Source organism: Bison bison, unplaced genomic scaffold, assembly GCF_000754665.1.
Source record: "Bison bison bison isolate TAMUID 2011002044 unplaced genomic scaffold, Bison_UMD1.0 scf7180017864061, whole genome shotgun sequence".
NCBI lineage: Eukaryota > Metazoa > Chordata > Mammalia > Artiodactyla > Bovidae > Bison > Bison bison.
Genome location: NW_011494633.1, coordinates 4,645,327 through 4,667,094, shown reverse-complemented (window position 1 = coordinate 4,667,094; position 21,768 = coordinate 4,645,327). Strand labels below are relative to the sequence as shown.

Below are 21,768 nucleotides of genomic sequence, written 5' to 3'. Positions count from 1 at the left end.
TGTGTGTGTGTGTGTGTATGCACACATGGGTGAAGACGGTCTTTCTCTCTCTTTTTTTTTTTTCTTTTTATTTTGTATTAGAATATAGGCGATTAACAATGCTGTGATAGTTTCAGTTCAGTTCAGTTCAGTCACTCGGTCGTGTCCGACTCTGCGACCCCATGAATCGCAGCACACCAGGCCTCCCTGTCCATCACCAACTCCCGGAGTCCACCCAGACTCATGTCCATCGAGTCAGAGATGCCATCCAGCCATCCCATCCTCTGTCGTCCCCTTCTCCTCCTGCCCCCAATCCCTCCAAGCATCAGGGTCTTTTTCAATGAGTCAACTGTTCGCATGAGGTGGCCAAAGTATCGGAGTTTCAGCCTCAGCATCAGTCCTTCCAATGAAAACCAAGACTGGGCTCCTTAGGGACTCGCAAGAGTTTTCTCCAACACCACAGTTCAAAAGCATCTATTCTTCGACGCTCAGCTTTCTTCACAGTCCAACTCTCACATCTATACATAACCACTGGAAAAACCATAGCCTTGACTAGACGGACCTTTGTTGTCAAAGTAATATCTCTGCTTTTTAATATGCTATCTAGGTTGGTCATAACTCCCAAGGAGTAAGTGTCTTTTAATTTCATGGCTACAATCACCATCTGCAGTGATTTTGGAGCCCAGAAAAATAAAGTCTGACACTGTTTCCACTGTTTCCCCATCTATTTCCCATGAAGTGATGGGACCAGATGCCATGATCTTCGTTTTCTGAATGTTGAGCTTTAAGCCAACTTTTTCACTCTCCTCTTTCACTTTCATCAAGAGGCTTTTTAGTTCCTCTTCACTTTCTGCCATAAGGGTGGTGTCATCTGCATATCTGAGGTTATTGATATTTCTCCCGGCAATCTTGATTCCAGCTTGGGCTTCTTCCAGCCCAGCGTTTCTCATGATGTACTCTGCATAGAAGTTAAATAAGCAAGGTGACAGTATACAGCCTTGACGTACTCCTTTTCCTATTTGGAACCAGTCTGTTGTTCCTTGTCCGGTTCTAACTGCTGCTTCCTGACCTGCATACAGGTTTCTCAAGAGGCAGGTCAGGTGGTCTGGTATTCCCATCTCTTTCAGAATTTTCCATAATTTATTGTGATCCACATAGTCAAAGGCTTTGGCATAGTCAATAAAGCAGAAATAAATGTTTTTCTGAAACTCTCTTGCTTTTTCGATGATCCAGCAGATGTTGGCAATTTGATCTCTGGTTCCTCTGCCTTTTCTAAAACCAGCTTGAACATCTGGAAGTTCACGGTTCATGTATTGCTGAAGCCTAGTTTCAGGGACGGCAAAGTGACCCATCCATATTTTACACATGTATCCATTCTCCTGCAAACTCCCCTTCCACCCAGGCTGCCATATAACATTGAGCAGAGTGCTATATACAGTGGGTCCTTGTTGGTTATCCATTTTAAACATGGCAGTGTATATACATATCTGTCCCAAACTCCCTAACTATCCCTGCCCCCCATTCAGCCCCCTTGGCAACCTTAAGTTTGTTCTCTAAGTCTGTGAGTCAATTCTGTTTTGCAGGTAAGTTCATTTGTATCATTTCTTTGCATAGGGATGTCCTGGGATATTTCTCCTTGTATATTTCTCTTTGTTTAGTTGCTAGGTCCTGTCCAACTCTTGTGTCCAACTCTTGCAACCGCATGTACTGGAGCTCCCTGTCCATGGGATTTCCCAGGCAAAAATACTGGAGTGGGTTGCTCTTGCCTGCTCCCAGGGATCCTCCTGACCCAGGGATTGAACCTGCATCTCCTGCATTGCAGGTGGATTCTTTACCACTGAGTGAATAGGGAAATCCCATTTCTCCTTCTGGGCTCCGTGGGCTCCTCCTTCTGACCGTGAGTCCAGATTTTGAATTGCTGGGGTTTCCCTTCTATCTCTGAGCTGCTGGGTTCTCCTTTGCCTTGGAGTTTCCCCTTTGCGTCCATGATGGTTCCCGAGGGCTGCCGCCTGGCTTTGATCTGTTCTGCATGGAGCCGAGCCCAGATGCCCAGTTCACAGTGGCCCTAAGACCTCCTCAGGTTTACAGATCCAGACTTTCTCAGTGTTTCTGATATGTTTTCTCACCGTGTGTTTACCTTTTTATCGCTTGCTTGACGTTTCTCTTAATCCATGGCATTCCTTAAAGCATTCAGTTTTCGAGCCCTTCACGGAAGGTCCATGCACAGAGAGCGAGTCTGTGTCAGGGTGGAAAGCTGGGCAGTCACCTGGTCATCAGGCCTGAGATCCGAGCCCGTGCCTCTGGCAGAAAAGGAGTGAAAACCTCCTTGTGCAGCCCTCAGAGGCCGAGAGGGAGCCACGCTGCTTTCCGATGGAGGTGCCCAGCCTCATTTTGCATTCGTTGCAGAATCAGGACCAGCATGGTTCAGGGTGTGAGAATCACGGGTTGAGCATGAATGAGTTTAGAAACACATCTTATCGCAGGCTACTCCACACCCCAGAAAGGTAGGAAGTGGTAAGAGGTACCAAGTCCTTTGGCAACAGAAAGGAGGGAAATGAATTTCTCAAACTTTTAAAAAGAAAAGGAGTCTCTCCCTTGCCTTAGGTTTTGGGGTTAAATGCCAAGATCAGCGTGTTTGATGTTATAACTAGTTTGTGAGAAGGACTCATGGGAGAACTTGCCTGGGCAGGCTCTGCGCTCCATAAAGCCGGCTGTGTGGCCTGCGTCCAGGGCTAATAACAGTTTTTCTTATTCAGCCTGTTCTTATGGAAAGGCAGTTTCTCTGCTCCTTTGCCATGGCATTCAGGGCCATGGTCCTTTCCAGTATAACTTTAGTCCTATTTTTCCAGGAAGGAGGACGGTGAAGTATGAGGATGAGGAAGCGCTTGTCTGAGGTTGATGGGCTCAGCCAGAATTATTGAGGAGGCTACACCTTCTAACTCACCCCCAATTCTGAGTCTGTTGGTGATGTTTTGAGAGGAGGTGGAGGTTTCAGAAGGGTAAAGAGGCTGCCGGCTGAATGCTGCAAGGGTTCCATTGGTTTGGGATTGGGTTTCATCAGGTTGGGCTTCCCTGGTGGCTCAGATGGTGAAGAATCTGCCTGCAGTGCAGGAGACCCAGGTTCGATCTCTGGGTCGAAAGATCCCCTGGCAGATGAAATGGCAACCCACTCCAGTATTCTTATCTGGGAAGTCCCATGGACAGAGAAGCCTGGCGGGCTACAGTCCCTGGGGTCAGAAAGAGTCAGATACGCCTGGGCGGCTAACACTTTCACCTTTTCAGCAAGTTAAGGGGAGAGGTGCTCTGAGTATGGGACTCCCCATGGGAAGAGAGGGTACGGTGCAACTTCAGGGAGACATTTGCCATTGCCCTCCTCGCTGCCCATCCCCTGGGGCTGGCGCTGGCGTTGGCTCTAGCTTCGCAGGGAGAAGTCAGGTTTGCTTTCTCAGCTGGCGGTAGGAGCTTCGCCACTGCCCTGTGGAAGAGGATGAGCTGGGTGGTTTCTCCAATTCCCAAGAACAGAGGTGCGCAACCTCCAGGATCTAATGTCTGGTGATCTGAGGTGGGACCAGTGTATTAATAATAGAAATAAAGTAATGCACTTGAATCATCCCAAAATCACACCCCCGACCTCTGCCCCATCTGTGGAAAAGTTGTCTTCCACAAAACCGGTCCCTTGGGTACCACTGCCCTAGAAGGTCAGGAAGGTGAAGCCGGAGGAAGAACAAGATGGGAAGTGAGAGGGCAGCAGGAAGGAGAAGTCATCTCATTCTTCCAAGGATCTAGAAATTTGTGTGTCATCATTCTAGCAGTGTGACTTTGGTGTATCATTTGATTTCACCTATAAAATATGGGTAACACCACATTACAGGTTGGCATGGGACTCAGAATCGCACCTAGGTTTTGAGTCAGCAGGGCACAGTAATAACACTAGCTCATCCTGAGGGCTGACTTTGCAGGGCTGACTGTTCCTGTGTGTCCACGCTCTGCAGATAGGGGGGCCATGTCACTTGTGTAGGCAGAGGATGGGAGACACACACATCCAAGTAAAAATAGGAAGAGAGGAAGAAAAGCAGCTTCAGGCCCGTTTGTCTGCAGAGGCAGAAGATAAGAGTCGTGGGCTCCTTTGAGCTCACCTCTTAGAGCTGTGGCCTTGGGCAATTTGATCTCCAAGCGTCTTTTTTTACCTGAAAAGTGGGCATGTGAATAGTGTTGGCCTGAGTATTGCATCAGAGGTGTTGGACTTTTCCTGCTGGCACTGATAAGATGCCCACCAGATGGTCTAGCAGACATGGGGGTCTTTACACAGACCCACCTCTCTGGGCCATGCTAACTTCGTTTATTACTGAGCGGATTATAGAGGGGACCTTCCAGCAGTTAGATTCTGAATTGCTTGGATTAATCCAGTACATGTGGACGAACATGCTTAACTCTTGCCCTGCCCATTTTTCTCCTGTATGATTTTTAGAAATTATTTTGGTTGCATTGGGTCTTGGTTGCATGCAGGCTTCCTCTAGTTGTGGAGAGCCAGGGCTACTCTCTAGTTTTAGTGCGTGGGCTTCTCAGTGTGGTGGCTTCTCTTGTTGCAGAGGACAGGCTCTAGGTGCTTGGGCTTCAGTATTTGTGGCTCCAGCCTCAGTAGTGGAGAAGGCAATGGCACCCCATTCCAGTACTCTGGCCTGGAAAATCCCATGGATGCAGGAGCCTGGTAGGCTGAAGTCTATGGGTTTGCACAGAGTCGGACACGACTGAAGTGACTTAGCAGTAGCAGCCTCAGGAGTTGTGGTTCACGGGCTTAGTTGCTCCATAGCATTTGGTATCTTCCCAGACCAGGGATCAAACTCATGTCCCCTGCATCGGCAGGTGGATTCTTAACCACTGTACCACCAGGGAAGTCCTCCTGTATGATTTTTTAATTTAAAGCATACCGTGTGCTTCCAGTGAACTGAGTGTCTTAGGCACACTATCTCGTGGCAGCCTCTTGATTTTTCTCTCCCACCAGCAATGAAACTCCTTAAAAGCAGGTTCTGCATTTCTTTCTCTGTTCACCTCTCACCCCAACAGCATGGAGACATGCCTGCCAGAGTCAGTGTGTGTTAGTTGCAAGACACAGGGCAACAGAAGCCATGACTCAGAGTAGTTCAGAGAGGATAAGTCATTCATTGCCCTCAGGGCATGTATTACTGGCCTGGGCCCAGGATCCTATCTCTAGGCTAAAATAACCCTGTAAAGACCCTCGGTTTGTTCCCCGTTTCTAGACAGTTGAGTAATTGGAGGACAGGGCCCTCCTGTACTCAAGTCTGTGTTCCTTGAGTGCCTGACATACGTATCAGACACTCAGGACCTGATTGTTTAAGGGGGTCAGTGGGGGCAAACCAGGGTGGAGATGCAGGGCAAAGCGGAGGCCTGGAGCCTTTGAATCTCACCCTTACAGAGGTCTTCCCCCACTTCCCCCCTCAAATTCCCCCCAACTTCCCCCCCCCGCCCGCCCCTGCCGCTTTCAACTCCCCATCAAGGCTTTTCATGCGGTGTTTGCTTTGTTGCTGGAAAAGCCATATGTCAGGTACCCAGGAGGCTCAGTCCCTGGGGGGTGGAAGTTAAATTGATTGTTTTCAACTTTGTCTAGCCAGCTTGGCTCCCTTCAGCTTGCCAGTGTTTTGCCTTAATGACTTCAAAACTTTAAAAATAAATGCCTCCTTTTCCAAAGCACAGTAACCAAGCAGGCTGTCCAGTTCTCGCAACCAGTCAGGGTAGTTTTTTCCCCTTACATTGTGAATTTGTGGCTGCACGAGATAGCAGAGACTCTAAAGCAGTTCTCGCATTTTTGTGCAAAGTTGGTCTTCTCAACCAGCAGTCCCCAGCCTCTTTGGCACTAGGGACCGATTTCGTGGGAGACAGTTTTTTCCACGGACCGGGGTAGGGGAACGGTTTAGGGAAGATTCAAGCGCATCACTTTAATCGTGTGCTTTATTTCTAATATAATGCCCCCACTGACCTGATAGGATACCGGTCCCCGGCTCAGAGGTGGGGGACCCTGTTCTCAACAACCTCCTCCCGCCATTGTTGGGGTGAGAGTTTGTGACGTTTGAGCTCTATAGAACAGAGCTTCCAAAATTGGACTTTTCCAACAGAAATGGACTGAGTCGCAGCCGAGGTCATCCTAAGCTCAAGATGCCGAAAGAAGAACTGGTGGTTGCTGATAACTCCGAGCTCGTCTGGACCCACCTGAGACTGAAGCTTGTCATGACTTTTAGAGCAAAGTGGAGGAGGACCGAGGGGTGGGTCGCCCTGGAGGATGGCTGTGCGCGGGTCTGTCCTGCTTCTCTCCTCCTCACCCACCTGTACCCTGGTTTCTTCCCGGGGAGGAGTACTCGTCTCGGGCTGCCTTCACCTTGCCAGCCCCTCAGCTGCAGCCCCAGGGTGCCTCGGGCCAGCGTCCTGCCCACCGCTCAGACGCCTGGCCTGCCCGCCTCTCCAGGGGCTCCTCTTTCTCCTGCAACCCTCTCGTCGCCCCTCCCAATACCACGCACACCACCATGACCTGGGGCAAGTGGCCTGACCCCTCCGAGTTGTCTCCTTCTTTCTCCAGTGGGGAGAACGGGTGATAACAGATGATGCCCTGGGTAGCGACGATCCAGAGAGAGAGAGCGTGCATGTGAAATGCCCAGCGTGGGGGCACTGCAGAGCTGGCGCTGGTGCAGTGGGCACTGCTGGCTGCTGGGCTGCAGTGCTGTCTGTGCTCTCCCTTCCTCTGCACTCATCCATCAGGCTTCGGTGCTTTCCCCCCCGCCGGCCAGCACCTTCCCTTCACTGCCTCTGTGAAGCCTGTGGGATGTTCTGAACCCGAGTTTAATCATTGTCATCATCACCATCATCACACCTTTCAGCTCTCTTCTGCTTTCTCTGGGTCCTGCACCAGATTTGCAGGCTCCCTCAGGGCCGGGACTCTGGTGCCCTTTGTCCTCCCAGGGTCAGGGAGCACAGGGGATGCCAGCTGAGGGGCTGCCCCGGTGCTGTGTGTTGTGCTTTGACACTCACTCGTGTCCAGCTCTTTGCAACCCCATGGACTGTAGCCTGCCAGACTCCTCTGTCCATGCGGATTCTTCAGGCAAGAATACTGGAGTGGGTTGCCATGCCCGCCTCCAGGGGATCTTCCCAACCCAGGGATTAAACCCAGGTCTCTCGAATTGCAGGTGGATTCTTTACCATCTGAATTACCAGGGAAGCCCACAAATACTGGAGTGGGCAGCCTCTCCCTTCTTCAGGGGTTCTTCCTGACCCAGGAATCGAACCAGGGTCTCCTCTCCTGTATTGCAGGTGGATTCTTTACCAGCTGAGCTACCAGAGTCTGAAAGAGGCGAGTATACTGGCCCACCTGTGCCTGCCTGGCCCGGGGCTTCTCCCGGGGCCAGGTTTATGTGATGGGCTGGACTCTCAAATGTTCCTACTTTAATGCACTGCCTGAATGGAAACCCTGGGTCTTTATCAACGCTGGAATTCAAAAGGTGGGATAAATTGATTTCTTAAGGCAAAGACACTTTGATTAGCCTAGCCTTTTGTGGTTGTTGTCGTTCAGTCACTAAATCGTGTCCAACTTTTCGAGACACCATGGACTGCAGCATCCCAGGCTTCCCTGTCCTTCACCATCTCCCGGAGCTTGCTCAAACTCATATCCATCGAGTTGGTGATGCCATCCAACCATCTCATCCTCTGTCGTCCCCTTCTATCTTTACTCTTTTCTAGCATCAGGATGGAGGAGCCTGGTAGGCTGCAGTCCATGGGGTCACAAAGAGTCGGACACGACTGAGCGACTTCCCTTTCACTTTTCACTTTCATGCATTGGAGAAGGAAATGGCAACCCACTCCAGTGTTCTTGCCTGGAGAATCCTAGGGACAGGGGAGCCTGGTGGGCTGCCGTCTATGGGGTTGCACAGAGTCGGACACGACTAAAGCGACTTAGCAGCAGCAGCAGCAGCAGGATATTTTCCAATGGGTCAGCTCTTCACATCAGGTGGCCAAAGTATTGGAGCTTCAGCATCAGTCCTTCCAGTGTTTATTCAGGGTTGATTTCTCTTAGGATTAACAGGTTTGATCTCGTTGCTGTCCAAGGGACTCTCAAGAGTCTTCTACAGCACCACAGTTCGAAAGCATCAGTTCTTCAGTTCTCAGCCTTCTCTATGTTCCAACTCTCATATCTCTACATGACTACTGGAAAAACCATACTTTGACTAGACAGACCTTTGTCAGCAAAGTAACGTCTGCTTTTTAATACAGGCAGATCCTAGGCAACCCTTGGAGTGTCATAGCGTTTCTTCTCAGGAGCAAGTGTCTTTTAATTTCATGGCTGCAGTCACTGTCTGCAGTGATTTTGGAGCCCAAGAAAATGAAGTCTGTCACTGTTTCCACTATTAGCCTTTTAATCTCACCCTTTTTAAAATAGAAAGTGACTGGACGTGAGACCAATGAAGCCTTCCTCTGTTCTTTCTTCCCTTTGGAGGTATTCTTCTCTGGTTCTGACTGAGGTATCCTCCCCTGCTCTGGAAGGTTGAAGTCAGGACCTCGGAGTCACATGTCCATGACCATCCCCAAACCCAAAGTTACTGGGTTGGGTTTTTGGGTGACTTGGGGGATATGTTTGAAAAAGGGTGATCCAGTGCCTACCTACACAGATCATTCAAATTCCCAGGTGTTTTTGAACTCCTCCTAGGTACAGTCTCGGGAAGGGAGGGCTTGAACCCCTAGGAGGTGGCCAGGTTGGTGGGAATAGGGTCTGTAGGACATCGGCTGTGGTGGCCTCAGTACTCGCCACCCTGAGAGGTCCCAGAAGGCCTGGGTGCAGAAACATGGAGTTGGGAGGTGAATTCACCACGTGTTATTAAAATCCAAGTGTATGTTCAGATCTGGTTGGAAAGTTTAGGAAGTGTGAGGAGGGATAACTAGACTTTATTCCAGAGTAGACCAAAAATAGATAAGTAACGAGGAATATGGTATGCTTACAAAAACTTAACTTTTGGTCTTTAAGGAAGCTGCCTGATTTGGAAATCATCTTTGACTTTTAAAAATAAAGGAACTACAGCCATGTTCATAGCATTACTCACAGAAGCCAAAGGTGGAAGCATGCAAGTGTCTGTCTGTGGATGAATGTGGTACTCGCATGCAATGGAATATTATTCAGCCTTAAAAAGGAAGGGGGTCCTGACACATGCCCAACATAGATGGACTGTGGGGGCATTATGCTGAGTGAAATAAGTCAGCCACAAAAAGACAAATACTAGAAGTTCTACTTCTGTGAGGTTCGTAGGTCAAATTCAGAGAGAGAGAAGGTAGAATGGTGATTGCCAGGGGCTGGGGGAGGGAGTGGAAAGTTATTGGTTAACGGGATGGAGTTTAGTTTTGTACGATGAAGAGAATTCTAGCGATCGGTACAGTAATGTGAATGCACTGAACACTGCTGAATTGCACACTTAAAATTGGTTAAGATTGTAAATGCTAGTGTGTATTTTATCTGGTTTTCTGTTATGTGTGTTCTATCATAATTTTACCCAAAAAAGGGACTGAACCCTCACACGTGGCCGAATGCCAAATGCTGGTCTCAAGTATTTTCTTAAGGAATGAAAAGGGCATCCAGTAAGAATGTCTGTGATGTTGATCAGTGAGGGCGTGGAACCCCAGCCCCAGCTTTAAAAGTGGCGAGTCTGTCCCACTTAGTGGCTGAATGACCGTACATGGCTAGTTGGACAGAATAACTCAGCATTTCTGCCCTCCCCGCTTTTCTTTTTTTGCTCTTTTTGCTTGCTTGTTTTAAAGAAAAATCCTTTTCTCTCTGGGAGTCAGCATAGAGGTTTTTCCACAATGAAGCGCTTAAGTCCCAACAACCAGGACACTCCTGTTGGTGAAGGGTAGTCCTAGGGCATGAGCACCTCTTAGCTGTTTCATGCTTTAAATCAAACTGGGATTAAACTGTCAGAAACAGAAGCATCCTTTTCTCTCTCTTTTTTTTTGATGCTCAGTAAACTTTATTTTTTTAATTCCACTATAGTTGACTTATAATGTGTTAATGTCTGCTGTATAGCAGTGATTCAGTTATACACACACACACACACACACACGCACTCTCTTTTTTAATATTTCTTTTTTGGATGAAGCAGAGAAGGATGGCTTTATCACTTTGCCAGGCAAAGGGGGACACAGCAGGCTCCTACCTCGAAAATGACGTGTCCCCTATTTTTTTCCATTATGGTTTGTCATAGGGTAATCATAATATAATTCTCTGTGCTATACAGAAGGACCTTGTCGTTTATCCATTCTATATATAATACTTCACAACTGCTAATCCCAGCCTGTTTCATCCTTCCCCCCATGCCTTCCCCTTGGCAACCACAAGTCTCTTCTCTATAGCCTTGGCTTTGTTTCTGTTTCATAGATATGCTCATTTGTGTGATATTTTAAATTCCACATAAAAGTGATATCATGTGATGTTTGTCTTCTTCTTTCTGATTTACTTAGTGAGCTCTCTGGTTGCATTCATGTTGCCACAGATGGCATTATTTCATTCTTTTTATGGCTGAGTAGTAGTCCGCTGTACACCCTTGCCACATCTTTACCATTCCTTTGTTAATGGGCACGTGGGCTGTTTCCATAGCTTGGCTCTTGTGAAGAGAGTTGCTATGAACGCAGGGACGGCCTGTATCTTTTTGGTTTAGAGTTTTGTCTGCATACACGGATGCATCCCTTTCTTCATGAGGTCCTTGGGTCTAGGTCAGTGATGTCAGCTTTGGACTTGAAATCATATCTGTCTAGAAGAGCATGTGATGACTTGCCTCTGGTGAAGCTGGGGAGGACGAAGAGGAAGGCGGTGGCAGAGGTCAGGATGCGCAGTGCCCCCGTTCCCATTTTAGTGTCTGTACTCCAAGGGAGGGCTGATGGAGGCGCTTCTTTCTCCTTACCCGCCCCTACCTGGCCTGTAAAGGCCTCACTCTACATGACTGTTAGCTGCTGAGGCTGTAAAATGCAGTGGAATGGAGGATGGAGGGAGGCTCAAGAGGAAGGGGATATTGTTGTTCAGTCACTCAGTTGTGTACTACTCTCTGCAACCCCATGGGCTGCAGCACGCCAGGCTTCCCTGTCCTTCGCCATGTCTTAGAGTTTGCTCAAACTCATGTCCCTTGAGTCAGTGATGCCTTCCAACCGTCTCATCCTCTCTTGTCCCCTTCTATATAATGGTGACTGAGTCTTGTCGATGTACGGCAGAGACCACTACAACGTTGTAAAGCAGTTATCCTCCAGTTTAAAAAAAAGTGAACTAAGCTGAGGACTGGAGCGTTTCCTGCACACTCGGTTTTCCTAGAATTTGATGCTATCCTGGCATCCAGACTGATATCCTGCCTCGGGCTGGTGAGCAGTTGCTGGGGGAGAGGTCGTATTCTCTCTGGAAATGAGCTTCCCCCACCCCGTGAAGGAGTCCTTGGCCCACAGTTGCAGAATCAGGAACCTGGATGTTTTCTTTTCCGCCTCGTGTTTTTATCCCATAAATGATAGTCATCAGGATCAAACTTGACCTCTGAAGAGAGAAAGCAGATGTTCCGCATCCCCCTCTATCCTGCCACCTCAGCACATTAAAGTGGTTCATAGTTCAGTGTCCTTCGGAGCCTGCGGCCGTTCCCTGGGAAGGGAATCTGTGGCTTTCGTGGGGACAGCTGACGGCTATTAATACCCTGAGGAAGTCCTCCGCCAACCCTGAAGGGGAGGGGTTCACATCTTCCTCCCCGCCGCAAGTGTGCTTCTGGGCCAGGGACCATTGTGAGAACACATCTCTGCCTTCGTTTGGTTGAAACGTCACATGTCGGAGTGTTTTGCTCCACGGTGTTTTGCTTCTGTGTGCCACAAGTGGCTGACGACTTTGCCGTGTGTATCCTCTGTTGACAGACCAATCTGAGGGCTTCCTGTGAGCATCCGAGCCAAGCCTGAGCCCAGGCGCTGTCTCGGGCTGTTCTTCGAGACTGCTGTGGCCCTCGGTCAGGGTCTAGAGACCCTGCAGCAGAGGCAACAGACACCCTGGCCTGGGGCGTTTCCAGAACAGGTGCTGCCTGGTACCCGCCTGGACCTCGGAGGGCAGGAGGCCCTGGGGGTTAGAGGAGGCATCCAGAGAGGCGGAAAGCTGGGCTGAGGCGGCCCACAGCTGCAGGGAGGGGATTCGGTGGGGGGAATGGGGAGATGGCCTGTGGCCACATGGCGAGTTAATAGCAGAGCTGGAAACTAGTTCTCCTGCGACGCGACAGAAATCTGGTCATAGCTGGGGCTCATTTACCACCCCGTCCTCTCCCTCTTGCTGGCCAGGGGCACAGTCGGGACATCCCTGGGGCTCGGTGAACGTTCCTCTCTGTTGTTAAGGCTCAGGTGACTCTAATGGAGGGTTCAGCCGATGGCATGTGGGTGGTGGAACGTTAAAGAAAGAAGTGGCCGTGGGGTGGTTCTAGCCTCTCAGCCCCCCAGCCAGACCCCTGGGAGCTCCTTCCATGCAGCACATGGCCCTCTTCCCGGAGAGAGCGAGACTCTGATGTAACGGGTTGAAGGGCGGGAATACCGGTGTCATTTAAAAGCTCTCTTTAGTTGTTGTTGTTTAGTTGCTCAGTCGTGTCCGACTCTTTTGTGACCCCATAGACTGTAGCCCTCCAGGCTCCTCTGTTTCTGTGGGATTCTCCAGGTGAGGATACTAGAGTGGGTTGCCATTTCCTCCTCCAGGGGATCTTCCTGACCCAGGGATCGAACCCACGTCCCCTGCAGTGGCGGGCGGTTTCTTTCCCGCTGAGCCACCAGGGAAGCCCGAAAGCTCTCTTAGGTGCTTCTGATGAGATGATGCTGATGTGCAGCTGGCCTGGGAACCCCCTATCCTCTTCCTCTTGCTCCTCATTAACAAATGGAAAGAGAGAAACTCAGGCCACCTGGGTTTCCTTTGTTCCTGTCAGTGATTCCGAGTTGCAGGCAGCTGAGTCTAGCACCTGGGGGCTGGGCTCCTGGCCCTCCATGGTCACTTCATCTGCTCCTGGCCTTGCCTCCAGGGCAGGCATCCAGACATGGGCCAGGGATCTTCATGTGGCTGTGAAAACCTTATGGAAAGTCGCTGGAGGGACTCTGGCTTGTTTGCCCGGTGTGAGCAGGTGGACCGGAGAACCCCTGAATCTGCTTCCTGGTGCCTTTACCAGCCTGACAGGTACGTCAGGAGAGCTCAGGGCTTTCTGTTTGCATCAGGCTTTGAACTCTGGGGAAAGCGCACAGGGTGTGCTGCCCTGGAGGCTGGGCCTGAGCGGGTCGCTGGGAGAAAACCTGTGGAGCCCACAGGCCAGGCCTCCCAGAGCTGGAACCTGGCTCCTTCTTCTGCCTGGTGGTCCTAGCACGGTGGCAGTCAGGAGAGAGTGGGGCTCCACAGCCGCCCCCAGGGGCTCACCTTCTCAAGTTGGGCCTTTGAATCTGACTGGTCCATCCTCAAGCCTCCAGCAGTCAGGATGGAAAAGTGAAAGTTGCTTAGTTGTGTCTGACTCTGCGACCCATGGACTGTATAGTCCATGGAATTCTCCAGGCCAGAATACTGGAGTGGGTAGCCTTTCCCTTCTCCCTTCTCCAGGGGATCTTCCCAACCCAGGGATTGAACCCAGGTCTCCTGCATTGCGGGCAGAGGTCTCCTTTATTGCTGAGCCACCAGGGAACCCCAAGAATACTGCAGTGGGTAGCCTACCCCTTCTCCAGTGTGTCTTCCCGACCCAGGAATCAAACTGGGGTCTCCCCATTGCAGGCAGATTCTTTACCAACTGAGCTATCAGGGAGGCTGGAAAACACGCTGTTGTTGAAGACTGGTGCCTCCTGGTGCCTTAGTAGGTTTTTAGGCCCCTGGGTGGTCTAGGGGGCTAGACTGGTTCATAGCCCAGACAGCAGAGCCCTGGATCCCTCAGGTCATCCCGCCTCTGGGCGTGAGGAGGAAGGCTGCTGGCCTCAGGAACCAGCGAGGACTCCCTCCCATTTGAACCGTCATGTCCCACACCATGATGCGGGTGTCACGGAACGCCTACCGCATGCCACCTGGGCTGCATGGGCAGAAAACACGCTGGTTAGCCTCCCAGGCGGGGGGTGGGGGGTGGGAATCCAGCTGTGACCATGACTAGGATGTATGTGTGCCCACGTGTGCAGATAGACACAGGCCCTGTGGGTCCTGACATGAGTCTGCTGCCGCATTTACTTTTGTAATTGTAGGTTCGTCATAGGAGAGAGAATGCTCAGACATCAAAGGACCTATAAAAAGTATGAGGCAGATGGTTCAGGTGTCATTACCCCCATTTGTCAGATGAGGCAGTGAGGCCCTGGGATGTTAACTGCCTTGCTCAGGGTCACACGCAGCTAGTGGGTGTCAGGCCTGAAATTGGCACCCAGGCCTTTTTGCTCCTGGTGCAGTGTTTTCTTCTGCACCGTATAGTCTCTGAAATAACACATGTGGGTAGTTTTCTAGGTGGTGAGGAAGTGATGGAGATGTGCCTTAAGCAGTGAACTGTGTACCCCATCCAGGACAAACACGGATGGATTTTAAAGCCCCAGAATATCCAGACCCGTTTGGCACACCCTGGAGTACCCTGAAAGGGCACAGCTCCCTGCCTTCAAGGCCACCCACCGTCTGGTGACGTGAAGTCTGTCTCCAGGCACAGGTTTTGTTCCTGCCTGTTGGCTCACTTGCTTGTTGAGTCTGCAGAAGGTTCCTGCCTTTGTGATGCACGCCTGGGTATCACTTTCAGAACTGGAGGTGGTGGGGGCTGTGGGCCCCTGGGGTCGGGGTGACAGAGAGTGCAGCCCTGGGGTCTTTTCCCCTGTTCAAGTTCCTTGTTTCCATGGAACAGCAGAACTCTGAATACAGGAGAGATGGAAAGGCGTGTTGGCCCCTGACTGTGGTTGGATGACATTTGTTGGTAGACTTCTTTTTTTCCCAAGATTGTTAGAAATCTCTGGAGTCCTATGGATCAAATCCCTGGCCAACATCCTGCACTTTTCGCCTAGGCTTCTGAGCTTTGGGGTCCTACTGACCTGCAAACTTAAACCGCAGAGCAAAATCAGCCTGGGGTGCTGTGGTCCTGGTGGTCCTTTCCTGGGTTAGAAAGGGAGGATGTGTGGGCACTTGTCTCACCAGGCGGCTCATTAGAAGAGGCTTTTGTGGGTCTAGGTGATCACATTGCAGTGCTTTATGGGGAGATGTTACTTTGAAAGAAAAATTTTGTCTTTTTAGAGTCCCTACTCTAAAAGAGAGTAGGGACTGTACGGTCCATTGCTGGTGGATGGTGACCTAAGAGCCACCCGGATGCTGTGGATTTGAGGGACAGGATTCAGAGCATCAGATGCAGCCACGGGTCCTCCTCTGGTGACCAGGGGTGCACCAGTGGACCTGGCTCTACCAGGGGCTGTCTGTGACCAGGAAAGCAAGGATCTCAGGTCCCAGAGTCCAGCATGTGGCTCTTAGCACCACACTGACCAGCCTAGGTCACCAGCTGGCTCGTGGAGCAGCCAGAGGTGCAGGAGAGACAGGCTGATGGGGTCTGAGGTGTGCGGTGGACCAGAGGTGCGGGAGAGATGGGCTGATGGGGTCCGAGGTGTGCAGTGGAGGGAAGCCACCCTCTTCCCTGTTCACAGCATAGTAGTGAAAGTCAGGGTCTTTCCTCCAGAAGATACTTGGATGGCCTCATGGTGTGGACTTTGATGCTTTGATTCTCTCACTTCAGTCTTCCTGGATGTACCAGTGCATGTGGTCCCCAGTGTGGGATGCCTTCCCAGGATGCACAGGGTGCCGTGGTCCCCAGATGTGGGATGCCTTCCCAGGATGCACAGGGCGCCATGATCCCCAGATGTGGTGCCCTTGGGGTGCCTTCCCAGGATGCACAGGGCGCTGTGGTCCCCAGGTGTGGTGCCCTTGGGGTGCCTTCCCAGGATGCACAGGGCGCCGTGGTCCCCAGGTGTGGTGCCCTTGGGGTGCCTTCCCAGGATGCACAGGGCGCCGTGGTCCCCAGGTGTGGTGCCCTTGGGGTGCCTTCCCAGGATGCACAGGGCGCCGTGGTCCCCAGGTGTGGTGCCCTTGGGGTGCCTTCCCAGGATGCACAGGGCGCCGTGGTCCCCAGGTGTGGTGCCCTTGGGGTGCCTTCCCAGGATGCACAGGGCGCCGTGGTCCCCAGGTGTGGTGCCCTTGGGGTGCCTTCCCAGGATGCACAGGGCGCCGTGGTCCCCAGGTGTGGTGCCCTTGGGGTGCCTTCCCAGGATGCACAGGGCGCCGTGGTCCCCAGGTATGGCTCTCCAGCAGGCCTTTCCTTCACACGGGATGCAGAATTGGCCTTCATAGTTTGGAGAGAGGGATCCGCCTTTCTGCCAGTTTCAGAGCATCACCTGTTACTGGAAAAGTTTACACACAGAGAAACGTGTTTGCCTCGCCATGGGGAAAACGGGCCTTGTGCAGTTTGAGGCGATCGCATTTCGGGGGTGCGTCCTCTCCACTGGTGACTCCGGCTCCCTGTCCTAGCATGCAGCCAACAATAAAATGCTTTACAACCTGCGGGAGTGCTTGTGTCTTTTCCCAGCGCTGCATTTCCCCAAGAACAGCACTGTTCCCAGGGGTGTCCAGTTTCCTCCCGCCATTCACCAGGCCCCACACCGTCCTTAAGCAGCTAGAACTGGTTTTACCAAGTAAACCGATACCTCGGCGGGTATCCAGGGTGAATAAGGATGGTGCGGCTTAATAAGTTACTGGCAGACCTTTGAGGAGGCCCAGTGGCCCTGGCTCCTCACTCCTCCTGCTCCTTAACGCTTGAATGGGCAAGCAGGAGGAGGGACAGCCTTCCCTTACCTCTGAGTGGGGAGGAGGGCTTGCGCCATCAAACAAAGCCAGTTTTGCCTGGGGCTCACTGTGGCCCCTGAAGTTCCTGGCTGGACACCCCGCACCCTCCCCGGCCCCGCCGCTGAAACAGGGTGGGCCTGGGCCTTAAGCAGACTCCTTGGGAGATGGGCCTGTCTGTCCACTTGACTGCTCTGGGCACAGGGGGGAATGTTTCACTCCCACCTCCAGCTCTGCAGCTGATGGCGAGGAGAAGGGGCTCCTGCCGGCAGCTGTGGGCTCATTAGTTTTTGCTTGGTTTGTCAGCAAGGCCCTCCTGGGGTTCAGGAGCCTGACAGGTGCTGAGAAGGGGCTGCAGTGGAACGCTGGAGCCAGAGCCCCTGGGGCCCTTCAGCGGGAGTCTCAGCCTCACCTCAGAGGCTGTGGTCAGTACCTGATGGGGCTGCAAGAGGGGAGGACAGGCCCAGCCCTGCAGGGGGCAGGGCAGGGGTTTCGGGGAACAGGGCCTCCTCTCCCGGAGTGCTTAAGGGGGACCACAGGCCTGTATACCACAGGGTGTTAGAGAGGCCCAGTCTGGGGGATGCCATGTGTCCTGAGTGGGGTTCAGTTCAGTTCAGTCTCTCAGTCGTGTCCGACTCTTTGTGACCCCATGAACTGCATCACGCCAGGCCTCCCTGTCCATCACCAACTCCCAGAGTCCACCCAAACCCATGTCCATTGAGTCGGTGATGCCATCCAACCATCTCATCCTCCGTTGTCCCCTTCTCCTCCTGCCCTCAATCTTCCCCAGCATCAGGGTCTTTTCAAATGAGTCAGCTCTTCGCATCAGGTAGCCAAAGTATAGGAGTTTTAGCTTCAGCATCAGTCCTTCCAATGAACACCCAGGACTGATCTCCTTTAGGATGGACTGGTTGGATCTCCTTGCAGTCCAAGGGACTCTCAAGAGTCTTCTCCAACACCACAGTTCAAAAGCATCAATTCTTCGGCGCTCAGCTTTCTTTATAGTCCAACTCTCACATTCATGCATGACCACTGGAAAAACCATAGCCTTGACTAGACGGACCTTTGTTGGCAAAGTAATGTCTCTGCTTTTGAATATGCTGTCTAGGTTGGTCATAACTTTCCTTCCAAGGAGTAAGTGTAGGTCCGACTGAGTGGGGTAGGTCAGGATGTAAAGCCGGTTGTGGCAGGACCAGGTTTGGAGGGTAGGGCTGAGTCTGAGCCTCACGTCCAGGAAGGCTGTGGTCTCCCCTTGAGTTTCCTGTAGGCGACCAGACAGTGTGTGGGACCCAAGGACCACCCACTTGAGCTTGCACCCACTTCTCAGGCTGAAGTCAGATTTGGTTTTATTCCCCAACCTTGGGAACTGTGTCTTTCCCCCTCTTCTCTCTCTCACCTGCTGGATGGCTTCCTCGGGGCCCAGCATGGATCAGTTTGGCCCAGGGCCCTGAGGAGAGATGGTGGGATGGGCAGATGTCCTCCTGGCCCTGGAGGAGCTCAGGGTTACAACACTGCAGTATGTAGCAGAGGCTGAACTGGAGATGACGGCGCTTTGTAAGGACCTTCGTCCCCCAAAAGCAATTCAGACTCCAGAGAGGGATGAACTGTTCCTTTTTGCATCATCTTCTAGGTGCTGTGTTTTGGGGCCACCATATTTACAGTGTTCTTGTTGTTCCGTCACTAAGTCATATCCGACTCTCTCTGACCTCATGGCTGCAGCACGCCAGGCTTCCCTGTTCTTCAATCTCCCAGAATTTGCTCAAATTCATGTCCATTGAGTCAGTGATGCCATCCAACCATCGCATCCTCTGTTGCCCCTTTCTTCTCTTGCTCTCAGTCTTTCCCAGCATCTGGGTCTTTTCCAGTGAGTTGGCTCTTCATATCAGGTGGCCAAAGTATCGGAGCTTTTAGTTTCAGCATCAGTCCTTCCAGTGAATATTCAGGGTTGATTTTCTTTGGGATTGACTGGCTTGATCTCCTTGCTGTCCAAGGGACTCTCAAGAGTCTTCTCCAGCACCACAGTTTGAAAGCATCAATTCTTTGGTGCTCAGCCTTCTTTATGGTCCAACTCTCACAACCATACATGACTGCTGGAAAAGCCATAGCTTTGACTAGACGGACCTTTGTTGGCAAAATGATGTCTCTGCTTTTTTAATAGAAACCACCTAGTCCAGGGAATGGCAGGTAGGTTTACTCTTGGATGCAGGTGGGTTTGTTGTGGCTGCTCAGAGTGCTGTATTGAGAAGGGCTCAGAGGCCTTGCCCTGGACCTGAGGGCAGGGGTTCTTTAATCTATTAATGCTGTCTGCCATGGAGACGAGGAGTGGAGGGGAGCGGTGTTCCGTGCGCATTGTGTGTTATCTCTGCATTTACACATGAAGAAAACCGAGGCCCAGAGAAGCTGTGGCCTGTCTCTGTGTTTGGAGGGTCCGGGACTGGAACCTGAGGCTGCTGCTCCCCACCCAGTGTGCTTTCCACGGCGCTGACGCTGAAAAGCCCAGCTTTGTGAGAGGCCAGACAAACAGGCGTGAAGCAGCGAGGAGCAAGTATCAGACTGGGCTGTTCAGAAAAGACATCATATGGACTTCCCTGGTGGTCCAGTGGTTGGGAATCCGCCTGCCAGTGCAGGGGACACAGATTTGATCCCCAATGGGATCAGGGAAGATCCCACAAGCCACGGGACAACTCAACCTGAGAGCCACTGAGCCTACCGGCTGTAACTACCGAAGCCTGTGCACCCTAGAGCCTGTGCTCTGCAACAAGAGAAGGCACTGTGATGTGAAGCCCACTCACTGCAGCTAGAGAGTAGCCCCCGCTCACTGCAACTGGAGAAAGCTTGTGCACAGCAGTGAAGACCCAGCACAGCCAAAAATAAGTCAATAACTTTAAATTAAACAAAATACACCATACACCATAGAAAAGATCAGCAGGGAGGCAGAGAGATGGGCTTTGACAGGAGAGAGGAGAGGGCGGGGTCTTGCACAAAAGGTCTGATTTGGGTGAAAGACAGTTCTGAGACCCCCTCCATGAGGACCCTCCCCCAAGGCTGTGGGCAGAAAGTGCAAAAGCCGCCACCTTCGGCTCTCGATGTGTCAGGTTTTAAAGCCCTTTCCTTCAGGAACAGGAAGAACGGGTTGACCACCTGGGCATTGAGAATGCAGAGGAGACCAAATCCTAACCCCCAAGGATTCTTTCCACGTTTGCTGTTTGCTGGCTTGTTGCACCTGCTGTGTGCCCAGCGCCTGTGTACTGGTGGTGCTTAGACTTGGGGTGTGCTCCCCACTCAGCCCCTTGGCCAGAGTGCGATGGGTCTTGTGGGTCACAGCCCCCATCACAGGGCAGGCTCCCCACGGAGTATCCCCTGCACCTTGAACTTCCGCCAGCCGGTGCTTCTCTGGGAGCCATTGTGCGATGGAGGTGTGGCATTTTCTGTGATGGGAGCAGCTGCTGTCAGTGGGTTGAACCAAGGGTGGATCCAGGCACATACTGCTTCACGTCTTAGTTTTTAGCTCATTTCTCTTGCTGGATCAGGAATCCGTTTGGCTCCTACAGGAGTTGCTTGATTTTTTTTCCCACTAGCCACTCCTCCTTGCTTGTCATCATTCTGCCAATTTCACGGTCTCCTCGGCCAGTGGTTGGAGTCACAGAGACCTGCTCGGGGTGAGCAAATCACAGACCTTGCCTGGAGCCTCTGCAGGTTCACCAATGGGAATGCTGTGTCCACACCCTGCCCGCCCCTTCTCCAGCTTCCCCCCACTACCCTTCTCTCCCACTTCTGGGCTGGCCTCCAAAAGCGTAGAGAGCTGCATTTTAAGAAGCACACAGGGAAAAAAAATTTAAAGCATGTAATTGTGAGTTATGTAAGAAAAACCCCAGTATTCTTCAGAGATGCCTTCTGATGGAGGGGTGAGATGACAAGGTGCTAGAGTTTGCTTTAAATTCTTTCTTGGTTTTATGACAAAGGGAAAAAAAAGATGGACAAGCAAATCTTGCTCACTATCGAACTGGCATGTGGGGTCGTGGGGGTCATTGTGCTACTGTCTCTCCTGTTATTTACATCAGAAGTTTTTCACATTAACAGTGTTTAAAGGGTACAGGATTGTACTGAGAACTTGATGTGTGTAATTTTTGGTGCTCTTCGTAAAACTGCTTTAACCTGCTTAGAGATGCGTGTCCAACTGACACGTGGTAGTTTTCCTCCAGGCCCTTGCTGCTTCCTCCTGCTCTTTGAAACTAACGCACTCCTTTGTGTAATGTTTTCTGAAAAGTTGCAGTACATTCAGCCACCCCAACATGGCCAGAACTCTGTCAATAACATTTTACAAAGGTTTGGGGTATTCTTGTTTAAATAGTTGTATGAGTTTTGTTTTTATTGGATGAACATTTATTGAGCATCTACGTATGAAGACGGAACATATACAAGGAAATGAATGTTGTGGGGGAGGGGCCCTGGCACTCTCAAGATCAACCAGGAGCTGGGAGTTGTGGGTCCTTTTAGGACTCACCCTGTAGCATGGAGGTGCTTGGTTACAGTGGGTCCAGGCCACAATATCTCACTTTATTATTTTAGTTCAGTTCAGTTGCTCAGTCGTGTCTGACTGTTTGTGACCCCATGAATTGCAGCACGCCAGGCCTCCCTGTCTATCATCAACTCCCGGAGTTCACCCAGACTCATGTCCATCGAGTCGGTGATGCCATCCAGCCATCTCATGCTCTGTCGTCCCCTTCTCCTCCTGTCCCCAATCCCTCCCAGCATCAGAGTCTTTTCCAGTGAGTCAACTCCTCGCATGAGGTGGCCAAAGTACTGGAGTTTCAGCTTTAGCATCAGTCCTTCCAAAGAATACCCAGGACTGATCTCCTTTAGAATGGACTGGTTGGATCTCCTTGCAGTCCAAGGGACTCTCAAGAGTCTTCTCCAACACCACAGTTCAAAAGCAT

At 51.4% G+C, this 21,768-nt stretch overlaps 1 protein-coding gene across 1 annotated transcript in view; it reads left to right on the top strand.

Annotated features, from left to right (window-relative positions):
- CCDC88C (coiled-coil domain containing 88C) overlaps window positions 1–21,768 on the top strand; it is a 146,009-nt gene that overhangs the window by 20,647 nt on the left and 103,594 nt on the right. The gene's annotated exons all lie outside the window — the stretch shown is intronic.